The sequence below is a fragment of the Somniosus microcephalus genome, unplaced genomic scaffold, assembly GCF_052327205.1.
Source record: "Somniosus microcephalus isolate GS21.2 unplaced genomic scaffold, FLI_Smic_1.0 scaffold46, whole genome shotgun sequence".
Taxonomy (NCBI): domain Eukaryota; kingdom Metazoa; phylum Chordata; class Chondrichthyes; order Squaliformes; family Somniosidae; genus Somniosus; species Somniosus microcephalus.
Window position 1 is genome coordinate 82,997 of NW_028225233.1, and position 7,409 is coordinate 90,405.

Here is a 7,409-nt window from a genome sequence, read left to right on the forward strand (position 1 = left end):
CTCTCGACTTTCAAACTGTCTCTCCAGCTCTCATCTTTCAAACTGTCACTCCAGCTCTCGATCCTTCAAACTGTCTCTCCAGCTCTCGACCTTCAAACTGTCTCTCCAGCTCTGCTCCTTCAAACTGTCTCTCCAGCTCTCGCTCCTTCAAACTGTCTCTCCAGCTCTCGACTTTCAAACTGTCTCTCCAGCTCGCGACATTCAAACTGTCTCTCCATCTCTCATACTTCAAACTGTCTCTCTAGCTCTCGACCTTCAAAATGTTTTTCCAGCTCTCGATCTTCAAACTGTCTCTCCAGCTCTCGACCTTCATACTGTCTCTTCAGCTCTCGACCTTCAAACTGCCTCTCCAGCTCTCGACCTTCAAACTGTCCCTCCAGCTCTCGACCTTCAAACTGTCCTCTCTCCAGCTCTCGACCTTCAAACTGTCTCTCCAGCACTCGACCTTCAAATTGTCACTCCAGCTCTCGACCCTCAAACTGTCTCTCCAGCTCTCGACTTTCAAACTGTCCACTCCAGCTCTCGACCTTCAAACTGTCTCTCCCGCACTCGACCTTCAAAATATCTCTCCAGCTCTCAACCTTCAAACTGTCACTCCAGCTCTCGACCTTCAAACTGCCTCTCCAGCTCTGCTCCTTCAAACTGTCTCTCCAGCTCTCGCTCCTTCAAACTGTCTCTCCAGCTCTCGACTTTCAAACTGTCTCTCCAGCTCGCGACATTCAAACTGTCTCTCCATCTCTCATACTTCAAACTGTCTCTCTAGCTCTCGACCTTCAAAATGTCTTTCCAGCTCTCGATCTTCAAACTGTCTCTCCAGCTCTCGACCTTCATACTGTCTCTACAGCTCTCGACCTTCAAACTGTCTCTCCAGCTCTTGACCTTCAAACTGCCTCTCCAGCTCTCGACCTTCAAACTGTCCCTCCAGCTCTCGACCTTCAAACTGTCCTCTCTCCAGCTCTCGACCTTCAAACTGTCTCTCCAGCACTCGACCTTCAAATTGTCACTCCAGCTCTCGACCCTCAAACTGTCTCTCCAGCTCTCGACTTTCAAACTGTCCACTCCAGCTCTCGACCTTCAAACTGTCTCTCCCGCACTCGACCTTCAAAATATCTCTCCAGCTCTCAACCTTCAAACTGTCACTCCAGCTCTCGACCTTCAAACTGTCACTCCAGCTCTCGACCTTCGAACTGTCTCTCCAGCTCTCGACCTTCAAACTGTCTCTCCATCTCTCATTCTTCAAAGTCTCTCTCCAGCTCTCGACATTCAAACTGTCCTCTCTCCAGCTCTCGACCTTCAAAATGTCTCTCCAGCACTCGACCTTCAAATTGTCACTCCAGCTCTCGACCCTCAAACTGTCTCTCCAGCTCTCGACATTCAAACTGTCTCTCCAGCTCTCGACCTTCAAACTGTCACTCCAGCTCTCGAGCTTCAAACTGTCTCTCCAGCTCTGCTCCTTCAAACTGTCTCTCCAGCTCTCGCTCCTTCAAACTGTCTCTCCAGCTCTCGACTTTCAAACTGTCTCTCCAGCTCTCGACCTTCAAACTGTCTCTCCATCTCTCATCCTTCAAACTGTCTCTCCAGCTCTCAACCTTCAAACTGTCTCTCCAGCTCTCATTCTTCAAAGTCTCTCTCCAGCTCTCGACCTTCAAACTGTCCTCTCTCCAGCTCTCGACCTTCAAAATGTCTCTCCAGCACTCGACCTTCAAATTGTCACTCCAGCTCTCGACCCTCAAACTGTCTCTCCAGCTCTCGACATTCAAACTGTCTCTCCAGCTCTCGACCTTCAAACTGTCACTCCAGCTCTCGACCTTCAAACTGTCTCTCCAGCTCTGCTCCTTCAAACTGTCTCTCCAGCTCTCGCTCCTTCAAACTGTCTCTCCAGCTCTCGACCTTCAAACTGTCTCTCCAGCTCTCGACCTTCAAACTGTCTCTCCATCTCTCATCCTTCAAACTGTCTCTCCAGCTCTCGACCTTCAAACTGTCTCTCCAGCTCTCGACCTTCAAACTGTCTCTCCAGCTCTCGACCTTCAAAATGTCTCTCCAGCTCTCAACCTTCAAACTGTCACTCCAGCTCTCGACCTTCAAACTGTCCTCTCTCCAGCTCTCATTCTTCAAACTGTCTCTCCAGCTCGCGACCTTCAAACTGTCTCTCCAGCTCTCAACCTTCAAACTGACACTCCAGTTCTCGACGTTCAAACTGTCCTCTCTCCAGCTCTCGACCTTCAAACTGTCTCTCCAGCTCTCGACCTTCAAATTGTCTCTCCAGCTCTCGACCTTCAAGCTGTCACTCCAGCTCTCGACCTTCAAATTGTCTCTCCAGCTCTCGACTTTCAAACTGTCTCTCCAGCTCTCATCTTTCAAACTGTCACTCCAGCTCTCGATCCTTCAAACTGTCTCTCCAGCTCTCGACCTTCAAACTGTCTCTCCAGCTCTGCTCCTTCAAACTGTCTCTCCAGCTCTCGCTCCTTCAAACTGTCTCTCCAGCTCTCGACTTTCAAACTGTCTCTCCAGCTCGCGACATTCAAACTGTCTCTCCATCTCTCATACTTCAAACTGTCTCTCTAGCTCTCGACCTTCAAAATGTCTTTCCAGCTCTCGATCTTCAAACTGTCTCTCCAGCTCTCGACCTTCATACTGTCTCTTCAGCTCTCGACCTTCAAACTGTCTCTCCAGCTCTTGACCTTCAAACTGCCTCTCCAGCTCTCGACCTTCAAACTGTCCCTCCAGCTCTCGACCTTCAAACTGTCCTCTCTCCAGCTCTCGACCTTCAAACTGTCTCTCCAGCACTCGACCTTCAAATTGTCTCTCCAGCTCTCGACCCTCAAACTGTCTCTCCAGCTCTCGACATTCAAACTGTCTCTCCAGCTCTCGACCTTCAAACTGTCACTCCAGCTCTCGACCTTCAAACTGTCTCTCCAGATCTGCTCCTTCAAACTGTCTCTCCAGCTCTCGCTCCTTCAAACTGTCTCTCCAGCTCTCGAACTTCAAACTGTCTCTCCAGCTCTCGACCTTCGAACTGTCTCTCCAGCTCTCGACCTTCAAACTGTCTCTCCAGCTCTCGACCTTCAAACTGTCTCTCCAGCTCTCGACCTTCAAACTGTCTCTCCAGCTCTCGACCTTCAAATTGACCTCTCTCCGGCTCTCATCCTACAAACTGTCACTCCAGCTCTCGACCTTCAAACTGTCCTCTCTCCAGCTCTCGACCTTCAAACTGTCTCTCCAGCACTCGACCTTCAAATTGTCACTCCAGCTCTCGACCCTCAAACTGTCTCTCCAGCTCTCGACATTCAAACTGTCTCTCCAGCTCTCGACCTTTAAACTGTCACTCCAGCTCTCGACCTACAAAGTGTCTCTCCAGCTCTTGACCTTCAAACCAACTCTCCAGCTCTTGACCTTCAAACTGTCACTTCAGCTCTCGGTCCTTCAAACTGTCTCTCCAGCTCTCGACATTCAAACTGTCTCTCCAGCTCTCAACCTTCAAACTGTCACTTCAGCTCTCGAACTTCAAACTGTCTCTCCAGCTCTCGACCTTCAAACTGTCTCTCCAGCTCTCGACATTCAAACTGTCTCTCCAGCTCTCGACCTTTAAACTGTCACTCCAGCTCTCGACCTACAAAGTGTCTCTCCAGCTCTTGACCTTCAAACTGTCTCTCCAGCTTTCATCCTTCAAACTGTCTCTCCAGCTCTTGACCTTCAAACTGTCACTCCAGCTCTCGACCTTGAAACTGTCACTCCAGCCCTCGACCTTCAAACTGTCACTCCAGCTCTCGACCTTCAAACTGTCTCTCCAGCTCTGCTCCTTCAAACTGTCTCTCCAGCTCTCGACATTCAAACTGTCTCTCCAGCTCTCGACCTTCAAACTGTCACTCCAGCTCTCGACCTTCAAACTGTCTCTCCAGCTCTGCTCCTTCAAACTGTCTCTCCAGCTCTCGCTCCTTCAAACTGTCTCTCCAGCTCTCGACCTTCAAACTGTCTCTCCAGCTCTCGACCTTCAAACTGTCTCTCCATCTCTCATCCTTCAAACTGTCTCTCCAGCTCTCGACCTTCAAACTGTCTCTCCAGCTCTCGACCTTCAAACTGTCTCTCCAGCTCTCGACCTTCAAAATGTCTCTCCAGCTCTCAACCTTCAAACTGTCACTCCAGCTCTCGACCTTCAAACTGTCCTCTCTCCAGCTCTCATTCTTCAAACTGTCTCTCCAGCTCGCGACCTTCAAACTGTCTCTCCAGCTCTCAACCTTCAAACTGACACTCCAGTTCTCGACGTTCAAACTGTCCTCTCTCCAGCTCTCGTCCTTCAAACTGTCTCTCCAGCTCTCGACCTTCAAATTGTCTCTCCAGCTCTCGACCTTCAAGCTGTCACTCCAGCTCTCGACCTTCAAATTGTCTCTCCAGCTCTCGACTTTCAAACTGTCTCTCCAGCTCTCATCTTTCAAACTGTCACTCCAGCTCTCGATCCTTCAAACTGTCTCTCCAGCTCTCGACCTTCAAACTGTCTCTCCAGCTCTGCTCCTTCAAACTGTCTCTCCAGCTCTCGCTCCTTCAAACTGTCTCTCCAGCTCTCGACTTTCAAACTGTCTCTCCAGCTCGCGACATTCAAACTGTCTCTCCATCTCTCATACTTCAAACTGTCTCTCTAGCTCTCGACCTTCAAAATGTCTTTCCAGCTCTCGATCTTCAAACTGTCTCTCCAGCTCTCGACCTTCATACTGTCTCTTCAGCTCTCGACCTTCAAACTGTCTCTCCAGCTCTTGACCTTCAAACTGCCTCTCCAGCTCTCGACCTTCAAACTGTCCCTCCAGCTCTCGACCTTCAAACTGTCCTCTCTCCAGCTCTCGACCTTCAAACTGTCTCTCCAGCACTCGACCTTCAAATTGTCACTCCAGCTCTCGACCCTCAAACTGTCTCTCCAGCTCTCGACATTCAAACTGTCTCTCCAGCTCTCGACCTTCAAACTGTCACTCCAGCTCTCGACCTTCAAACTGTCTCTCCAGCTCTGCTCCTTCAAACTGTCTCTCCAGCTCTCGCTCCTTCAATCTGTCTCTCCAGCTCTCGAACTTCAAACTGTCTCTCCAGCTCTCGACCTTCGAACTGTCTCTCCATCTCTCATCCTTCAAACTGTCTCTGCAGCTCTCGACCTTCAAACTGTCTCTCCAGCTCTCGACCTTCAAACTGTCTCTCCAGCTCTCGACCTTCAAACTGTCTCTCCAGCTCTCGACCTTCAAACTGTCTCTCCAGCTCTCGACCTTCAAATTGACCTCTCTCCGGCTCTCATCCTACAAACTGTCACTCCAGCTCTCGACCTTCAAACTGTCCTCTCTCCAGCTCTCGACCTTCAAACTATCTCTCCAGCACTCGACCTTCAAATTGTCACTCCAGCTCTCGACCCTCAAACTGTCTCTCCAGCTCTCGACATTCAAACTGTCTCTCCAGCTCTCGACCTTTAAACTGTCACTCCAGCTCTCGACCTACAAAGTGTCTCTCCAGCTCTTGACCTTCAAACCAACTCTCCAGCTCTTGACCTTCAAACTGTCACTTCAGCTCTCGGTCCTTCAAATTGTCGCTCCAGCTCTCGACATTCAAACTGTCTCTCCAGCTCTCAACCTTCAAACTGTCACTTCAGCTCTCGAACTTCAAACTGTCTCTCCAGCTCTCGACCTTCAAACTGTCTCTCCAGCTCTCAACCTTCAAACTGTCACTTCAGCTCTCGAACTTCAAACTGTCTCTCCAGCTCTTGACCTTCAAACTGTCACTCCAGCTCTCGACCTTGAAACTGTCACTCCAGCCCTCGACCTTCAAACTGTCACTCCAGCTCTCGACCCTCAAACTGTCTCTCCAGCTCTCGACATTCAAACTGTCTCTCCAGCTCTCGACCTTCAAACTGTCACTCCAGCTCTCGAGCTTCAAACTGTCTCTCCAGCTCTGCTCCTTCAAACTGTCTCTCCAGCTCTCGCTCCTTCAAACTGTCTCTCCAGCTCTTGACCTTCAAACTGTCACTCCAGCTCCCGACCTTCAAAATGTCTCTCCAGCACTCGACCTTCAAATTGTCACTCCAGCTCTCGACCCTCAAACTGTCTCTCCAGCTCCCGACATTCAAACTGTCTCTCCAGCTCTCGACCTTCAAACTGTCACTCCAGCTCTCGAGCTTCAAACTGTCTCTCCAGCTCTGCTCCTTCAAACTGTCTCTCCAGCTCTCGCTCCTTCAAACTGTCTCTCCAGCTCTCGACCTTCAAACTGTCTCTCCAGCTCTCGACCTTCAAACTGTCTCTCCATCTCTCATCCTTCAAACTGTCTCTCCAGCTCTCAACCTTCAAACTGTCTCTCCAGCTCTCATTCTTCAAAGTCTCTCTCCAGCTCTCGACCTTCAAACTGTCCTCTCTCCAGCTCTCGACCTTCAAAATGTCTCTCCAGCACTCGACCTTCAAATTGTCACTCCAGCTCTCGACCCTCAAACTGTCTCTCCAGCTCTCGACATTCAAACTGTCTCTCCAGCTCTCGACCTTCAAACTGTCACTCCAGCTCTCGACCTTCAAACTGTCTCTCCAGCTCTGCTCCTTCAAACTGTCTCTCCAGCTCTCGCTCCTTCAAACTGTCTCTCCAGCTCTCGACCTTCAAACTGTCTCTCCAGCTCTCGACCTTCAAACTGTCTCTCCAGCTCTCGACCTTCAAACTGTCTCTCCAGCTCTCAACCTTCAAACTGACACTCCAGTTCTCGACGTTCAAACTGTCCTCTCTCCAGCTCTCGACCTTCAAACTGTCTCTCCAGCCCTCGACCTTCAAATTGTCTCTCCAGCTCTCGACCTTCAAGCTGTCACTCCAGCTCTCGACCTTCAAATTGTCTCTCCAGCTCTCGACTTTCAAACTGTCTCTCCAGCTCTCATCTTTCAAACTGTCACTCCAGCTCTCGATCCTTCAAACTGTCTCTCCAGCTCTCGACCTTCAAACTGTCTCTCCAGCTCTGCTCCTTCAAACTGTCTCTCCAGCTCTCGCTCCTTCAAACTGTCTCTCCAGCTCTCGACTTTCAAACTGTCTCTCCAGCTCGCGACATTCAAACTGTCTCTCCATCTCTCATACTTCAAACTGTCTCTCTAGCTCTCGACCTTCAAAATGTCTTTCCAGCTCTCGATCTTCAAACTGTCTCTCCAGCTCTCGACCTTCATACTGTCTCTTCAGCTCTCGACCTTCAAACTGTCTCTCCAGCTCTTGACCTTCAAACTGCCTCTCCAGCTCTCGACCTTCAAACTGTCCCTCCAGCTCTCGACCTTCAAACTGTCCTCTCTCCAGCTCTCGACCTTCAAACTGTCTCTCCAGCACTCGACCTTCAAATTGTCACTCCAGCTCTCGACCCTCAAACTGTCTCTCCAGCTCTCGACATTCAAACTGTCTCTCCAGCTCTCGACCTTCAAACTGTC